Genomic DNA, 19,352 nt, shown 5'->3' on the forward strand with positions numbered 1-19,352 from the left:
TAAAGAAAATTAAGTGGATTTTTGAAAGAAAACAATACTGTCAATATACTATTAAAACAAATTAAAATGGTAAAAGTTATTGTACTTTAAGTAAAAATAAAAGCTAAAATATCAATCCCAGTTTTGGATTACTTTAATGAACAAAAAAAAATGCATATAGCAAAGGATAGTTTCAATCTGCCTACCTCTGGGTTATGGGCCCAGCATGCTTCCATTGCAGTACTCTGCTGCACATTTAAGTGCAAGAGATCCTGAAGCACTCACTCATCATGCGAAAGTACCAATGTGTTTCTTCATTGGTTGCTGGAAGAAACATCTTACAAAAACTCTCCAGATTATTGACTTTTTAAAGTTTTTCTAGGAAACGTTCTAGATGAATGCTTATTAGTCTTTGTCAGTATGGACTTTTTGCAAAGTGTCTCTGTGGCGCAATCTGTTAGTGTGTTCAGCTATTAACCAAAAGGTTGGTGGTTCAATCCCACCCAGGGACGTAATTGACCTTGTGATCAGATTTTGGTGATATTTAAGTAGACAAGTCAAAATTGCAAACCCTCTCTTATGGTGTAGGGTACCTGGCCTTCTCTGATGTAATCAGAGTTAGATTTGATTAAGTGATTTTATAAAAAAAACAGCTAGGAAGCACAATTTAGCAGTGGGTTGCAGAGAAAAAGAAAAATGCTGGCAGAAAAATCCAATTGAGTGATTAAACAGCTCTTCATTTTCTGGCTTTATTTTTATGATAACAAATTTGTTCTCTGAAAAGTGTCCACAAAGCCAAGTATCTGATTAACATCTTTGTAGGGATGGTTTTTCACCTATTACTAAATTAAACTTGCTTCATTAAAAAGGCAGCAAGATGCATCCTCATTTCAATATCTACAGAAATAATACAGGTTGACACCAGGAAACATTAACACCACTGCATCTTTGCTGTTTTCTCATGTGGAAGTCTGTTTAATGTGAAAACAAGGTGATATCTAATTAGCACACAGGTAAAGAATTAAGAAAATCTTTATTTAAGGGTGAAGATGTTTCTCACAAAATCGTTGCCCCAATGCATCATTGAAATTCAAGCTGGAAAGATGATTTTAATATATCACTTGTACATTTTGTATTGCTCTTCTGGTGACAATGTAGTTTGTTTTTGTCAATTACCATTTTAATAATCGGGTAAAGAAAATTAATTGGATTTTTGAAAGAAAACAATACTGTCAATATACTATTAAAACAAATTAAAATGGTAAAAGTTATTGTACTTTAAGTAAAAATAAAAGCTAAAATATCAATCCCAGTTTTGGATTACTTTAATGAACAAAAAAAAATGCATATAGCAAAGGATAGTTTCAATCTGCCTACCTCTGGGTTATGGGCCCAGCATGCTTCCATTGCAGTACTCTGCTGCACATGTAAGTGCAAGAGATCCTGAAGCACTCACTCATCATGCGAAAGTACCAATGTGTTTCTTCGTTGGTTGCTGGAAGAAACATCTTACAAAAACTCTCCAGATTATTGACTTTTTAAAGTTTTTTTAGGAAACGTTCTAGATGAATGCTTATTAGTCTTTGTCAGTATGTACTTTTTGCAAAGTGTCTCTGTGGCGCAATTGGTTAGTGTGTTCAGCTATTAATCAAAAAGTTGGTGGTTCAATCCCACCCAGGGACATAATTGACCTTGTGATCAGATTTTGGTGATATTTAAGTAGACAAGTCAAAATTGCAAACCCCCTCTTATGGTGTAGGGTACCTGGCCTTCTCTGATGTAATCAGAGTTAGATTTGATTAAGTGATTTTATAAAAAAACAGCTAGGAAGCACAATTTAGCAGTGGGTTGCAGAGAAAAAGAAAAATGCTGGCAGAAAAATCCAATTGAGTGATTAAACAGCTCTTCATTTTCTGGCTTTATTTTTATGATAACAAATTTGTTCTCTGAAAAGTGTCCACAAAGCCAAGTATCTGATTAACATTTTTGTAGGGATGGTTTTTCACCTATTACTAAATTAAACTTGCTTCATTGGAAAGGCAGCAAGATGCATCCTCATTTCAATATCTACGGAAATAATACAGGTTGACACCAGGAAACATTAACGCCACTGCATCCTTGCTGCTTTCTCATGTGGAAGTCTGTTTAATGTGAAAACAAGGTGATATCTAATTAGCACACAGGTAAGGAATTAAGAAAATCTTTATTTAAGGGTAAAGATGTTTCTCACAAAATCATTGCCCCAATGCATCATTGAAATTCAAGCTGGAAAGATGATTTTAATATATCACTTGTACATTTTGTATTGCTCTTCTGGTGACAATGTAGTTTGTTTTTGTCAATTACCATTTTAATAATAGGGTAAAGAAAATTAAGTGGATTTTTGAAAGAAAACAATACTGTCAATATACTATTAAAACAAATTAAAATGGTAAAAGTTATTGTACTTTAAGTAAAAATAAAAGCTAAAATATCAATCCCAGTTTTGGATTACTTTAATGAACAAAAAAAAAATGCATATAGCAAAGGATAGTTTCAATCTGCCTACCTCTGGGTTATGGGCCCAGCATGCTTCCATTGCAGTACTCTGCTGCACATGTAAGTGCAAGAGATCCTGAAGCACTCACTCATCATGCGAAAGTACCAATGTGTTTCTTCATTGGTTGCTGGAAGAAACATCTTACAAAAACTCTCCAGATTATTGACTTTTTAAAGTTTTTCTAGGAAACGTTCTAGATGAATGCTTATTAGTCTTTGTCAGTATATTCTTTTTGCAAAGTGTCTCTGTGGCGCAATCGGTTAGTGTGTTCAGCTATTAATCAAAAGGTTGGTGGTTCAATCCCACCCAGGGACGTAATTGACCTTGTGATCAGATTTTGGTGATATTTAAGTAGACAAGTCAAAATTGCAAACCCCCTCTTATGGTGTAGGGTACCTGGCCTTCTCTGATGTAATCAGAGTTAGATTTGATTAAGTGATTTTATAAAAAAACAGCTAGGAAGCACAATTTAGCAGTGGGTTGCAGAGAAAAAGAAAAATGCTGGCAGAAAAATCCAATTGAGTGATTAAACAGCTCTTCATTTTCTGGCTTTATTTTTATGATAACAAATTTGTTCTCTGAAAAGTGTCCACAAAGCCAAGTATCTGATTAACATCTTTGTAGGGATGGTTTTTCACCTATTACTAAATTAAACTTGCTTCATTGGAAAGGCAGCAAGATGCATCCTCATTTCAATATCTACGGAAATAATACAGGTTGACACCAGGAAACATTAACGCCACTGCATCTTTGCTGTTTTCTCATGTGGAAGTCTGTTTAATGTGAAAACAAAGTGATATCTAATTAGCACACAGGTAAGGAATTAAGAAAATCTTTATTTAAGGGTGAAGATGTTTCTCACAAAATCGTTGCCCCAATGCATCATTGAAATTCAAGCTGGAAAGATGATTTTAATATATCACTTGTACATTTTGTATTGCTCTTCTGGTGACAATGTAGTTTGTTTTTGTCAATTACCATTTTAATAATCGGGTAAAGAAAATTAATTGGATTTTTGAAAGAAAACAATACTGTCAATATACTATTAAAACAAATTAAAATGGTAAAAGTTATTGTACTTTAAGTAAAAATAAAAGAGCAAAAATATCAATCCCAGTTTTGGATTACTTTAATTGACAAAAAAAAAATGCATATAGCAGAGGATAGTTTCAATCTGCCTACCTCTGGGTTATGGACCCAGCATGCTTTCATAACAGTACTATGCTGCACATGTAAGTGCAAGAGATCCTGAAGCACTCACTCATCATGGGAAAGTACCAATGTGTTTCTTCATTGGTTGATGGAAGAAACATCTTACAAAAACTCTCCAGATTATTGACTATTTAAAGTTTTTATAGGAAACGTTCTAGATGAATGCTTATTAGCCTTTGTCAGTATGTACTTTTGCGCTGTGGCGCAATCAGTTAGTGTGTACAGCTATTAACCAAAAGGTTGGTGGTTCAATCCCACCCAGGGACATAATTGACCTTGTTATCAGATTTTGTTGATCTTTAAGTAGACAAGTCAAAATTTCGAAAACCCCTGTTATGGTGTAGGGTACCTGGCCTTCTCTGATGTAATCAGAGTTAGATTTGATTCAGTGATTTTATAAAAACAGCTAGGAAGCACAATTTAGCAGTGGGTTGCAGAGAAAAAGAAATATGCTATCAAAAAAATCCAATTGAGTGATTAAACAGCTCTTCATTTTCTGGCTTTATTTTTATGCTAACTAATTTGTTCTCTGAAAAGTGTCCACAAAGCCAAGTATCTGATTAACATATTTGTAGGTATGGTTTTTCACCTATTACTAAATTAAACTTGCTTCATTGGAAAGGCAGCAAGATGCATCCTCATTTCAATATCTACTGAAATAATACAGGTTGACACCAGGAAACATTAACGCCACTGCATCCTTGCTGCTTTCTCATGTGGAAGTCTGTTTAATGTGAAAACAAGGTGATATCTAATTAGCACACAGGTAAGGAATTAAGAAAATCTTTATTTAAGGGTAAAGATGTTTCTCACAAAATCATTGCCCCAATGCATCATTGAAATTCAAGCTGTAAAGATGATTTTAATATATCACTTGTACATTTTGTATTGCTCTTCTGGTGACAATGTAGTTTGTTTTTGTCAATTACCATTTTAATAATAGGGTAAAGAAAATTAAGTGGATTTTTGAAAGAAAACAATACTGTCAATATACTATTAAAACAAATTAAAATGGTAAAAGTTATTGTACTTTAAGTAAAAATAAAAGCTAAAATATCAATCCCAGTTTTGGATTACTTTAATGAACAAAAAAAAAATGCATATAGCAAAGGATAGTTTCAATCTGCCTACCTCTGGGTTATGGGCCCAGCATGCTTCCATTGCAGTACTCTGCTGCACATGTAAGTGCAAGAGATCCTGAAGCACTCACTCATCATGCGAAAGTACCAATGTGTTTCTTCATTGGTTGCTGGAAGAAACATCTTACAAAAACTCTCCAGATTATTGACTTTTTAAAGTTTTTCTAGGAAACGTTCTAGATGAATGCTTATTAGTCTTTGTCAGTATATTCTTTTTGCAAAGTGTCTCTGTGGCGCAATCGGTTAGTGTGTTCAGCTATTAATCAAAAGGTTGGTGGTTCAATCCCACCCAGGGACGTAATTGACCTTGTGATCAGATTTTGGTGATATTTAAGTAGACGAGTCAAAATTGCAAACCCCTTCTTATGGTGTAGGGTACCTGGCCTTCTCTGATGTAATCAGAGTTAGATTTGATTAAGTGATTTTATAAAAAAACAGCTAGGAAGCACAATTTAGCAGTGGGTTGCAGAGAAAAAGAAAAATGCTGGCAGAAAAATACAATTGAGTGATTAAACAGCTCTTCATTTTCTGGCTTTATTTTTATGATAACAAATTTGTTCTCTGAAAAGTGTCCACAAAGCCAAGTATCTGATTAACATATTTGTAGGGATGGTTTTTCACCTATTACTAAATTAAACTTGCTTCATTGGAAAGGCAGCAAGATGCATCCTCATTTCAATATCTACTGAAATAATACAGGTTGACACCAGGAAACATTAACGCCACTGCATCCTTGCTGCTTTCTCATGTGGAAGTCTGTTTAATGTGAAAACAAGGTGATATCTAATTAGCACACAGGTAAGGAATTAAGAAAATCTTTATTTAAGGGTAAAGATGTTTCTCACAAAATCATTGCCCCAATGCATCATTGAAATTCAAGCTGGAAAGATGATTTTAATATATCACTTGTACATTTTGTATTGCTCTTCTGGTGACAATGTAGTTTGTTTTTGTCAATTACCATTTTAATAATAGGGTAAAGAAAATTAAGTGGATTTTTGAAAGAAAACAATACTGTCAATATACTATTAAAACAAATTAAAATGGTAAAAGTTATTGTACTTTAAGTAAAAATAAAAGCTAAAATATCAATCCCAGTTTTGGATTACTTTAATGAACAAAAAAAAAATGCATATAGCAAAGGATAGTTTCAATCTGCCTACCTCTGGGTTATGGGCCCAGCATGCTTCCATTGCAGTACTCTGCTGCACATGTAAGTGCAAGAGATCCTGAAGCACTCACTCATCATGCGAAAGTACCAATGTGTTTCTTCATTGGTTGCTGGAAGAAACATCTTACAAAAACTCTCCAGATTATTGACTTTTTAAAGTTTTTCTAGGAAACGTTCTAGATGAATGCTTATTAGTCTTTGTCAGTATATTCTTTTTGCAAAGTGTCTCTGTGGCGCAATCGGTTAGTGTGTTCAGCTATTAATCAAAAGGTTGGTGGTTCAATCCCACCCAGGGACGTAATTGACCTTGTGATCAGATTTTGGTGATATTTAAGTAGACAAGTCAAAATTGCAAACCCCCTCTTATGGTGTAGGGTACCTGGCCTTCTCTGATGTAATCAGAGTTAGATTTGATTAAGTGATTTTATAAAAAAACAGCTAGGAAGCACAATTTAGCAGTGGGTTGCAGAGAAAAAGAAAAATGCTGGCAGAAAAATACAATTGAGTGATTAAACAGCTCTTCATTTTCTGGCTTTATTTTTATGATAACAAATTTGTTCTCTGAAAAGTGTCCACAAAGCCAAGTATCTGATTAACATCTTTGTAGGGATGGTTTTTCACCTATTACTAAATTAAACTTGCTTCATTGGAAAGGCAGCAAGATGCATCCTCATTTCAATATCTACGGAAATAATACAGGTTGACACCATGAAACATTAACGCCACTGCATCTTTGCTGTTTTCTCATGTGGAAGTCTGTTTAATGTGAAAACAAGGTGATATCTAATTAGCACACAGGTAAGGAATTAAGAAAATCTTTATTTAAGGGTGAAGATGTTTCTCACAAAATCGTTGCCCCAATGCATCATTGAAATCCAAGCTGGAAAGATGATTTTAATATATCACTTGTACATTTTGTATTGCTCTTCTGGTGACAATGTAGTTTGTTTTTGTCAATTACCATTTTAATAATCGGGTAAAGAAAATTAAGTGGATTTTTGAAAGAAAACAATACTGTCAATATACTATTAAAACAAATTAAAATGGTAAAAGTTATTGTACTTTAAGTAAAAATAAAAGAGCAAAAATATCAATCCCAGTTTTGGTTTACTTTAATTAACAAAAAAAAATGCATATAGCAGAGGATAGTTTCAATCTGCCTACCTCTGGGTTATGGACCCAGCGAGCTTCCATTACAGTACTCTGCTGCACATGTAATTGCAAGAGATCCTGAAGCACTCACTCATCATGGGAAAGTACCAATGTGTTTCTTCATTGGTTGATGGAAGAAACATCTTACAAAAACTCTCCAGATTATTGACTATTTAAAGTTTTTCTAGGAAACGTTCTAGATGAATGCTTATTAGCCTTTGTCAGTATGTACTTTTGCAAAGTGTCGCTGTGGCGCAATCAGTTAGTGTGTACGGCTATTAACCAAAAGGTTGGTGGTTCAATCCCACCCAGGGACGTAATTGACCTTGTTATCAGATTTTGGTGATCTTTAAGTAGACAAGTCAAAATTTCAAAAACCCCTGTTATGGTGTAGGGTACCTGGCCTTCTCTGATGTAATCAGAGTTAGATTTGATTCAGTGATTTTATAAAAACAGCTAGGAAGCACAATTTAGCAGTGGTTTGCAGAGAAAAAGAAATATGCTGGCAAAAAAATCCAATTGAGTGATTAAACAGCTCTTCATTTTCTGGCTTTATTTTTATGCTAACAAATTTGTTCTCTGAAAAGTGTCCACAAAGCCAAGTATCTGATTAACATCTTTGTAGGGATGGTTTTTCACCTATTACTAAATTAAACTTGCTTCATTGGAAAGGCAGCAAGATGCATCCTCATTTCAATATCTACTGAAATAATACAGGTTGACACCAGGAAACATTAACGCCACTGCATCCTTGCTGCTTTCTCATGTGGAAGTCTGTTTAATGTGAAAACAAGGTGATATCTAATTAGCACACAGGTAAGGAATTAAGAAAATCTTTATTTAAGGGTGAAGATGTTTCTCACAAAATCGTTGCCCCAATGCATCATTGAAATTCAAGCTGGAAAGATGATTTTAATATATCACTTGTACATTTTGTATTGCTCTTCTGGTGACAATGTAGTTTGTTTTTGTCAATTACCATTTTAATAATAGGGTAAAGAAAATTAAGTGGATTTTTGAAAGAAAACAATACTGTCAATATACTATTAAAACAAATTAAAATGGTAAAAGTTATTGTACTTTAAGTAAAAATAAAAGAGCAAAAATATCAATCCCAGTTTTGGATTACTTTAATTAACAAAAAAAAATGCATATAGCAGAGGATAGTTTCAATCTGCCTACCTCTGGGTTATGGGCCCAGCATGCTTCCATTGCAGTACTCTGCTGCACATGTAAGTGCAAGAGATCCTGAAGCACTCACTCATCATGGGAAAGTACCAATGCGTTTCTTCATTGGTTGATGGAAGAAACATCTTACAAAATCTCTCCAGATTATTGACTTTTTAAAGTTTTCTAGGAAACGTTCTAGATGAATGCTTATTAGCCTTTGTCAGTATGTACTTTTGCAAAGTGTCTCTGTGGTGCAATCGGTTAGTGTGTTTGGTTATTAACCAAAGGTTGGTGGTTCAATCCCACCCAGGGATGTTATTGACCTTGTCATCAGATTTTGGTGATCTTTAAGTAGACAAGTCAAAATTTCAAACCCCCTCTTATGGTGTAGGGTACCTGGCGTACTCTGATGTAATCAGAGTTAGATTTGATTAAGTGATTTTATCAAAAAACAGCTAGGAAGCACAATTTAGCAGTGGGTTGCAGAGAAAATGAAATATGCTGGCAGAAAAATCCAATTGAGTGATTAAACAGCTCTTCATTTTCTGGCTTTATTTTTATGCTAACAAATTTGTTCTCTGAAAAGTGTCCACAAAGCCAAGTATCGGATTAACATCTTTGTAGGGATGGTTTTTCACCTATTACTAAATTAAACTTGCTTCATTGGAAAGGCAGCAAGATGCATCCTCATTTCAATATCTACTGAAATAATACAGGTTGACACCAGGAAACATTAACGCCACTGCATCCTTGCTGCTTTCTCATGTGGAAGTCTGTTTAATGTGAAAACAAGGTGATATCTAATTAGCACACAGGTAAGGAATTAAGAAAATCTTTATTTAAGGGTGAAGATGTTTCTCACAAAATCGTTGCCCCAATGCATCATTGAAATTCAAGCTGGAAAGATGATTTTAATATATCACTTGTACATTTTGTATTGCTCTTCTGGTGACAATGTAGTTTGTTTTTGTCAATTACCATTTTAATAATCGGGTAAAGAAAATTAAGTGGATTTTTGAAAGAAAACAATACTGTCAATATACTATTAAAACATATTAAAATGGTAAAAGTTATTGTACTTTAAGTAAAAATAAAAGAGAAAAAATATCAATCCCAGTTTTGGATTACTTTAATTAACAAAAAAAAAATGCATATAGCAGAGGATAGTTTCAATCTGCCTACCTCTGGGTTATGAACCCAGCATGCTTTCATTACAGTACTCTGCTGCACATGTAAGTGCAAGAGATCTTGAAGCACTCACTCATCATGGGAAAGTAACAATGTGTTTCTTCGTTGGTTGATGGAAGAAACATCTTACAAAAACTCTCCAGATTATTGACTTTTTAAAGTTTTTCTAGGAAACGTTCTAGATGAATGCTTATTAGCCTTTGTCAGTATGGACTTTTGCAAAGTGTCTCTGTGGCGCAATTGGTTAGTGTGATTGGTTATTAACCAAAGGGTTGGTGGTTCAATCCCACCCAGGGATGTAATTGACCTTGTTATCAGATTTTGGTGATCTTTAAGTAGACAAGTCAAAATTTCAAAAACCCCTGTTATGGTGTAGGGTACCTGGCCTTCTCTGATGTAATCAGAGTTAGATTTGATTCAGTGATTTTATAAAAACAGCTAGGAAGCACAATTTAGCAGTGGTTTGCAGAGAAAAAGAAATATGCTGGCAAAAAAATCCATTTGAGTGATTAAACAGCTCTTCATTTTCTGGCTTTATTTTTATGCTAACAAATTTGTTCTCTGAAAAGTGTCCACAAAGCCAAGTATCTGATTAACATCTTTGTAGGGATGGTTTTTCACCTATTACTAAATTAAACTTGCTTCATTGGAAAGGCAGCAAGATGCATCCTCATTTCAATATCTACTGAAATAATACAGGTTGACACCAGGAAACATTAACGCCACTGCATCCTTGCCGATGATAACCTCAAGTTGGGTCATTCGGTGCTGCAGAGTCGTACGCACTCTTCCACCCGTTCAAGAGCTTTGGTATAACCCCATGGTTCTTAATGTGACCCCAGCATCCTCTAGGTCGTATGAGAAAATAGGATTTTAATACCTACCGGTAAATCCTTTTCTCTTAGTCTGTAGAGGATGCTGGAGTTCCCTTGTGCTGCCTCAGTTGAATCTCCTTTACTTGACAGAGATGTGCCTGAGCAGCGGCCCTCCCCAGCCCTATCCCAAATCATACTTATTTTGCATAGGAGATACCATGGTCATGAAGATTATTCTCCCAGGGTGAGGTTCATTCATTGCATTCTGGGTATGCTGACCCCTGTGATTTCCCCAAATGTGGGTAACTCGACTGCATTATTTGTGGTAGTGGGGGACTGTGTTTGTGTTTTCCTCTGGTCAGCTCTGGTAAAAGTCAGATTTCTTTGTTTCAGATCTTCCTCTAGCCTTGTTCTTCTTTCGAGAGTTCCCTTGTGCTGCCTCAGTTGGATCTCCTTCACTTGACAGGGGGGTGCCCGAGCAGCGACCCTCCCCAGCTCAAGCCCAACTCCTACTTACCTGCCAGGTGAGATACTATGATCATGAAGGTGTTTCTCCCAGGGCAAGGCTCACCCATTGCACTCTGGGTGTGCTGCCCCTGCGATTTCCCCAAATGTGGGAAACTTGACTGCATAATTTGTGTTTCCCCTGGTCGGCTCTCGTATAATTCAGATCTCTTTGTCTCAGGTCTCTCTCCAGCCTAGTTTGCTGTCTGTTTCCACTTCTTTTTTCTTGAGCCCCTCCCTTTTATACCCTTGTGCACTATCCTGACTTCTCCTCCTGTCTGCTTACTTTGTGCCTTCCAATGCACAATGCAAACTACACACCCTTTTACTTGCCTTACAGAGCAGCTCTGGAGCTGTTACAGTGCCAAGCTGCTGTAAGAAATCAGCTTGAATGCTTCAGGGGCAGGGGCATTGTCAACATGAGCCCCACACCGAAGGAGGGTGGGGGTGTTTAATGCGAACTAAGGGTCATCCAAGCGCCGCAAAAGGCCGCCATGCCCTGCATACCCCTTTTCTCTTTTCATATGCAGATGAGGGTTCCAGCCAACTTTGGCCCACTGCTTGGATGACATCACCGTATGCAAATCCATCTTCTGCAGAACTTCCCCCAGGAATGCTTGTACTAGTTGTTGCATTTGGTTTGTTGTTTGGGGGTGCTTCAGTATTAGGCAGCCTTCTGCCCTCCCATGTTCATCTGAAAATATGTGTTCTCCCTGCAGTTGTTGTCTCCAGATGAGAGTTCCCTTGTGCTGCCTCAGTTGAATCTCCTTTACTTGACAGAGATGTGCCTGAGCAGCGGCCCTCCCCAGCCCTATCCCAAATCATACTTATTTTGCATAGGCGATACCATGGTCATGAAGATTGTTCTCCCAGGGTGAGGTTCATTCATTGCATTCTGGGTATGCTGACCCCTGTGATTTCCCCAAATGTGGGAAACTCGACTGCATTATTTGTGGTAGTGGGGGACTGTGTTTGTGCTTTCCTCTGGTCAGCTCTGGTAAAAGTCAGATTTCTTTGTCTCAGATCTTCCTCTAGCCTTGTTCTTCTTTCGAGAGTTCCCTTGTGCTGCCTCAGTTGGATCTCCTTCACTTGACAGGGGGTGCCCGAGCAGCAATCCTCCACAGCTCTGGCCCAACTCCTACTTACCTGCCAGGAGAGATACTATGATCTTCACTGTTAGGGCAATCAGGATGTGGAATTCCCTGCCAGGGAAGGTGGTAATGGCGGACTCTGTAATTGGATTTAAAAAAGGAATGGATACATTTCTGAATGAAAAAGCTATCCAAGGTTATAATACTTAAAATATCAACATGGTTAATCCGGGGGTAACATGAGTTGTAGTAGCTAACTAGTCATAAAACATTATTCAGCAAGTATGTAGAATCATCACAACTTAAAACAGGTTGAACACGATGGGCAATTTGCCTCTATTCAACCTCAAAAACTATGTTACTATATGTTACTATATTACTATGTTACTGTAGTATACAGAACACCACAATGCAATGAGCAGTGATAGTGAGCACTGATGAGGATACTAGAACTGACACTGAGCAGCAAGATGCAGCACTGGACTATTAGTAATGTACTGTAGTATGCTGAGCACAACAATGCAGCACAAGACAATGAGCAGTGATACTGAGCACTGATGAGGATACTACTGAGAACTGACACTGAGCAGGAGAGACACACTACTAGTATTACTGAGCAGCAATAAGTATCCACTGATACTGAGCACTGATATTGAGATTTCCACTGAGAGAACATAGCCACGTCCTCTCCGCTCTCTCTTCAATGCACGAGTAAAAATGGCGGCAACGCGCAGCTCTTTATATGGAATCCGAATCTCGCGAGAATCCGACAGCGGGATGATGACATTTTCCCTTGTTCAGGTTTTCCGAGTCAGGCGGGAACAACCGAGCCTGCCTCGTACCAGTGTAAACCACGTGGAGTTCGTGGGGAATTCGGTTCTCGGAGAACCGAACCCGCTCCTCTCTACCTTATACCCATCAATTTTTTTTATTTTCAATCTAAGCCCCTGCAGTTTTCTGTAAGCATCTGCTTTGCTATGATGATCAACAAGTCACAAGGGCAAACACTCAGGGCTTGAGGCGTAGATCTTAGGACCAGCTGCTACAAGCATGGCAGAGGTGTCACTATCACTGGTGACACCCAGAGAGGTGGCGAGGGAGATTGTAATGCAGTGCGCGCAGATAAGCAGCGCAATGGTAAAAAGGAGGCATGGTTTCATAGGTAGGGGCGTGGCCTGGTGGCCTGAATCTACATTTTGTTGCTCCGGGTGTCCCGGGGGTTGGGGGCTGCACCGGGGACTAGTGTGTGAGCGGTGCTGGCTCCTGCACAGTGACATGGCATGGCCACTAGAGATGTGCACCGGAAATTTTTCGGGTTTTGTGTTTTGGTTTTGGGTTCGGTTCCGCGGCCGTGTTTTGGGTTCGAACGCGTTTTGGCTAAACCTCACCGAATTTTTTTTGTCGGATTCGGGTGTGTTTTGGATTCGGGTGTTTTTTTCAAAAAACCCTAAAAAACAGCTTAAATCATAGAATTTGGGAGTCATTTTGATCCCAAAGTATTATTAACCTCAATAACCATAATTTCCACTCATTTTCAGTCTATTCTTAACACCTCACACCTCACAATATTATTTTTAGTCCTAAAATTTGCACCGAGGTCGCTGGATGACTAAGCTCAGTGACCCAAGTGGCCGACACAAACACCTGGCCCATCTAGGAGTGGCACTGCAGTGTCACGCATGATGGCCCTTCCAAAAAACACTCCCCAAACAGCACATGACGCAAAGAAAAAAAGAGGCGCAATGAGGTAGCTGTGTGACTAAGCTCAGCGACCCAAGTGGCCGACACAAACACCTGGCCCATCTAGGAGTGGCACTGCAGTGTCACGCAGGATGGCCCTTCCAAAAAACACTCCCCAAACAGCACATGACGCAAAGAAAAAAAGAGGCGCAATGAGGTAGCTGTGTGACTAAGCTCAGCGACCCAAGTGGACGACACAAACACCTGGCCCATCTAGGAGTGTCACTGCAGTGTCACGCAGGATGGCCCTTCCAAAAAACACTCCCCAAACAGCACATGACGCAAAGAAAAAAAGAGGCGCAATGAGGTAGCTGTGTGACTAAGCTCAGCGCCCAAGTGGCCGACACAAACACCTGGCCCATCTAGGAGTGGCACTGCAGTGTCACGCAGGATGGCCCTTCCAAAAAACACTCCCCAAACAGCACATGACGCAAAGAAAAATAAAAGAAAAAAGAGGTGCAAGGTGGAATTGCCTTGGGCCCTCCCACCCACCCTTATGTTGTATAAACAGGACATGCACACTTTAACCAACCCATCATTTCAGTGACAGGGTCTGCCACACGACTGTGACTGAAATGACGGGTTGGTTTGGACCCCCACCAAAAAAGAAGCAATTAATCTCTCCTTGCACAAACTGGCTCTATAGAGGCAAGATGTCCACCTCATCATCCTCCGATTCATCACCGTGTACATCCCCCTCCTCACAGATTATCAATTCGTCCCCACTGGAATCCACCATCTCAGCTCCCTGTATACTTTGTGGAGGCAATTGCTGCTGGTCAATGTCTCCACGGAGAAATTGATTATAATTCATTTTAATGAACATCATCTTCTCCACATTTTCTGGAAGTAACCTTGTACGCCGATTGCTGACAAGGTGAGCGGCGGCACTAAACACTCTTTCGGAGTACACACTTGTGGGAGGGCAACTTAGGTAGAATAAAGCCAGTTTGTGCAAGGGCCTCCAAATTGCCTCTTTTTCCTGCCAGTATACGTACGGACTGTCTGACGTGCCTACTTGGATGCGGTCACTCATATAATCCTCCACCATTCTTTCAATGGTGAGAGAATCATATGCAGTGACAGTAGACGACATGTCCGTAATCGTTGGCAGGTCCTTCAGTCCGGACCAGATGTCAGCATCAGCAGTCGCTCCAGACTGCCCTGCATCACCGCCAGCGGGTGGGCTCGGAATTCTGAGCCTTTCCTCGCACCCCCAATTGCGGGAGAATGTGAAGGAGGAGCTGTTGACCGATCAAGTTCCGCTTGACTTGATAATTTTCTCACCAGCAGGTCTTTGAACCCCTGCAGACTTGTGTCTGCCGGAAAGAGAGATACAACGTAGGTTTTAAATCTAGGATCGAGCACGATGGCCAAAATGTAGTGCTCTGATTTCAACAGATTGACCACCCGTGAATCCTGGTTAAGCGAATGAAGGGCTCCATCCACAAGTCCCACATGCCTAGCGGAATCGCTCTGTCTTAGCTCCTCCTTCAATGTCTCCAGCTTCTTCTGCAAAAGCCTGATGACGGGAATGACCTGACTCAGGCTGGCAGTGTCTGAACTGACTTCACGTGTGGCAAGTTCAAAAGGTTGCAGAACCTTGCACAACGTTGAAATCATTATCCACTGCGCTTGAGACAGGTGCATTCCACCTCCTATATCGTGGTCAGATGTATAGGCTTGAATGGCCTTTTGCTGCTCCTCCATCCTCTGAAGCATATAGAGGGTTGAATTCCACCTCGTTACCACTTCTTGCTTCAGATGATGGCAGGGCAGGTTCAGGCGTTTTTGGTGTTGCTCCAGTCTTCTGTACGTGGTGCCTGTACGCCGAAAGTGTCCCGCAATTCTTGTTGCCACCGACAGCATCTCTTGCACGCCCCTGTCGTTTTTTAAATAATTCTGCACCACCAAATTCAAGGTATGTGCAAAACATGGGACGTGCTGGAATTTGCCCAGATATAATGCACGCACAATATTGCTGGCGTTGTCCGATGCCACAAATCCACAGGAGAGTCCAATTGGGGTAAGCCATTCTGTGATGATCTTCCTTAGTTGCCGTAAGAGGTTTTCAGCTGTGTGCGTATTCTGGAAAGCGGTGATACAAAGCGTAGCCTGCCTAGGAAAGAGTTGGCGTTTGCGAGATGCTGCTACTGGTGCCGCCGCTGCTGTTCTTGCGGCGGGAGTCAATACATCTACCCAGTGGGCTGTCACAGTCATATAGTCCTGAGTCTGCCCTGCTCCACTTGTCCACATGTCCGTGGTTAAGTGGACATTGGGTACAACTGCATTTTTTAGGACACTGGTGAGTCTTTTTCTGAGGTCTGTGTACATTTTCTGTATCGCCTGCCTAGAGAAATGGAACCTAGATGGTATTTGGTACCGGGGACACAGTACCTCAATCAAGTCTATAGTTGGCTCTGAAGTAATGATGGATACCGGAACCACGTTTCTCACTGCCCAGGATGCCAAGGCCTCAGTTATCCGCTTTGCAGCAGGATGACTGCTGTGATATTTCATCTTCCTTGCAAAAGACTGTTGGACAGTCAATTGCTTGGTGGAAGTAGTAAAAGTGGTCTTACGACTTCCCCTCTGGGATGACCATCGACTCCCAGCAGCAACAACAGCAGCGCCAGCAGCAGTAGGCGTTACACTCAAGGATGCATCGGAGGAATCCCAGGCAGGAGAGAACTCGTCAGAATTGTCAGTGACATGGCCTGCAGGACTATTGGCATTCCTGGGGAAGGAGGAAATTGACACTGAGGGAGTTGGTGGGGTGGTTTGCGTGAGCTTGGTTACAAGAGGAAGGGATTTACTGGTCAGTGGACTGCTTCCGCTGTCGCCCAAAGTTTTTGAACTTGTCACTGACTTATGATGAATGCGCTGCAGGTGACGTATAAGGGAGGATGTTCCGAGGTGGTTAACGTCCGTACCCCTACTTATTACAGCTTGACAAAGGCAACACACGGCTTGACACCTGTTGTCCGCATTTCTGTTGAAATACTTCCACACCGAAGAGCTGATTTTTTTGGTATTTTCACCAGGCATGTCAATGGCCATATTCCTCCCACGGACAACAGGTGTCTCGCCGGGTGCCTGACTTAAACAAACCACCTCACCATCAGAATCCTCCTTGTCAATTTCCTCCCCAGCGCCAGCAACACCCATATCCTCCTCATCCTGGTGTACTTCAACACTGACATCTTCAATCTGACTATCAGGAACTGGACTGCGGGTGCTCCTTCCAGCACTTGCAGGGGGCGTGCAAATGGTGGAAGGTGCATGCTCTTCACGTCCAGTGTTGGGAAGGTCAGGCATCGCAACCGACACAATTGGACTCTCCTTGTGGATTTGTGATTTTGAAGAACGCACAGTTCTTTGCTGTGCTTTTGCCAGCTTAAGTCTTTTCATTTTTCTAGCGAGAGGCTGAGTGCTTCCATCCTCATGTGAAGCTGAACCACTAGCCATGAACATAGGCCAGGGCCTCAGCCGTTCCTTGCCACTCCGTGTGGTAAATGGCATATTGGCAAGTTTACGCTTCTCCTCCGACGATTTTTATTTAGATTTTTGAGTCCTTTTTTTACTGATCTTTTGTGTTTTGGATTTTACATGCTCTGTACTATGACATTGGGCATCGGCCTTGGCAGACGACGTTGATGGAATTTCATCGTCTCGGCCATGACTAGTGGCAGCAGCTTCAGCACGAGGTGGAAGTGGATCTTGATCTTTCCCTATTTTTGGAACCTCAACATTTTTGTTCTCCATATTTTAATAGGCACAACTAAAAGGCACCTCAGGTAAACAATGGAGATGGATGGATACTAGTATACTTATGGATGACGAGTGACTGACGACACAGAGGTAGCTACAGCCGTGGACTACCGTACTGCGTCTGCTAGTATAGAGATGATAATTAATGATATAAAAAAAATATATATATAACTACTGTAGGTATATATAATATAATGACGGACCTGGTGGACACTGTCAGCAGACTGCTAAACTACTAGTATGAAGAAGATAGAAAAAAACTTCCACCACAGGTAGGTAGGTATACAATTATGGACGAGCACTGACGACACAGAGATAGCCACAGCCGTGGACTACCGTACTGCGTCTGCTAGTATAGAGATGATAATTAATGATATAAAAAAATATATATATAACTACTGTAGGTATATATAATATAATGACGGACCTGGTGTAATTCAGATCTCTTTGTCTCAGGTCTCTCTCCAGCCTAGTTTGCTGTCTGTTTCCACTTCTCTTTTCTTGAGCCGCTGCCTTCTATGCCCTTGTGCACTCTCCTGACTTCTCCTGTCTGCTTACTTTGTGCCTTCCAACGCACAATGCAAACTACAGGTAGTGCTGCAGGGCCCACACCCTTTCACCTTGCCTTACAGAGCAGCTCTGGAGCTGTTACAGTGCCCAGCTGCAGCAAGAAATCAGCTTGAATGCTTCAGGTGCTGGGGCATAGCCAACAAGAGCCCCACACCGACGGAGGGTGGAGGTGTTTAATGCAAACTAGGGGTCAGCCAAGCGCCGCAAAAGGCCGCCATGCCCTGCATGCCCCTTTTCTCTTTTCATATGCAGACGAGGGTTGAAGCCAACTTTGACCCACTGCTTGGATGACATCACCATATGCAAATCCATCTGCGGCAGGCCTTCCCCCAGGAATGCTTGCACTAGTTGTTGCATTTGGTTTGTTGTTTGGGGGTGCTTCAGTATTAGGCAGCCTTCTGCCCTCCCATGTTCATCTGAAAATATGTGTTCTCCCTGCAGTTGTTGTCCCCAGATGAGAGTTCCCTTGTGCTGCCTCAGTTGAATCTCCTTTACTTGACAGAGATGTGCCTGAGCAGCGGCCCTCCCCAGCCCTATCCCAAATCATACTTATTTTGCATAGGAGATAACATGGTCATGAAGATTGTTCTCCCAGGGTTAGGTTCATTCATTGCATTCTGGGTATGCTGACCTCTGTGATTTCCCCAAATGTGGGAAACTCAACTGCATTATTTGTGGTAGTGGGGGACTGTGTTTGTGCTTTCCTCTGGTCAGCTCTGGTAAAAGTCAGATTTCTTTGTCTCAGATCTTCCTCTAGCCTTGTTCTTCTTTCAAGAGTTCCCTTGTGCTGCCTCAGTTGGATCTCCTTCACTTGACAGGGGGGTGCCCGAGCAGCGACCCTCCCCAGCTCTAGCCCAACTCCTACTTACCTGCCAGGTTAGATACTATGATCATGAAGTTGCTTCTCCCAGGGCAAGGCTCACCCATTGCACTCTGGGTGTGCTGCCCCTGCGATTTCCCCAAATGTGGGAAACTTGACTGCATAATTTGTGTTTCCCCTAGTCGGCTCTCATATAATTCAGATCTCTTTGTCTCAGGTCTCTCTCCAGCCTAGTTTGCTGTCTGTTTCCACTTCTTTTTTCTTGAGCCCTTCCCTTCTACACCCTTGTGCACTATCCTGACTTCTCCTCCTGTCTGCTTACTTTGTGCCTTCCGATGCACAATGCAAACTACAGGTAGTGCTGCAGGGCCCACACCCTTTTACTTGCCTTACAGAGCAGCTCTGGAGCTGTTACAGTGCCAAGCTGCTGAAAGAAATCAGCTTGAATGCTTCAGGGGCTGGGGCATGGCCAACATGAGCCCCACACCGAA

General features: G+C 40.7%; 4 non-coding genes and 1 pseudogene across 4 annotated transcripts; all 5 read left to right on the plus strand.

Moving 5' to 3' along the window:
• Window positions 1-10,558: 10,558 nt before the first annotated feature.
• Window positions 10,559-10,722, plus strand: LOC135049288 (U1 spliceosomal RNA). Its single transcript, XR_010241050.1, has one exon. It is a non-coding gene; the product is annotated as a U1 spliceosomal RNA (small nuclear RNA).
• Window positions 10,723-10,874: 152 nt separating this feature from the next.
• LOC135049390 (U1 spliceosomal RNA) lies at window positions 10,875-11,037 on the plus strand. Its single transcript, XR_010241147.1, has one exon. It is a non-coding gene; the product is annotated as a U1 spliceosomal RNA (small nuclear RNA).
• A 655-nt stretch (window positions 11,038-11,692) lies between these two features.
• On the plus strand, window positions 11,693-11,856 carry LOC135049217 (U1 spliceosomal RNA). The gene has a single exon (XR_010240984.1). It is a non-coding gene; the product is annotated as a U1 spliceosomal RNA (small nuclear RNA).
• Window positions 11,857-18,586: 6,730 nt separating this feature from the next.
• On the plus strand, window positions 18,587-18,750 carry LOC135049256 (U1 spliceosomal RNA). The gene has a single exon (XR_010241021.1). It is a non-coding gene; the product is annotated as a U1 spliceosomal RNA (small nuclear RNA).
• Window positions 18,751-18,902: 152 nt separating this feature from the next.
• On the plus strand, window positions 18,903-19,037 carry LOC135049627 (U1 spliceosomal RNA; annotated as a pseudogene).
• Window positions 19,038-19,352: the final 315 nt, after the last annotated feature.

The sequence above is a fragment of the Pseudophryne corroboree genome, unplaced genomic scaffold (genome assembly GCF_028390025.1).
Source record: "Pseudophryne corroboree isolate aPseCor3 unplaced genomic scaffold, aPseCor3.hap2 scaffold_99, whole genome shotgun sequence".
Taxonomy (NCBI): domain Eukaryota; kingdom Metazoa; phylum Chordata; class Amphibia; order Anura; family Myobatrachidae; genus Pseudophryne; species Pseudophryne corroboree.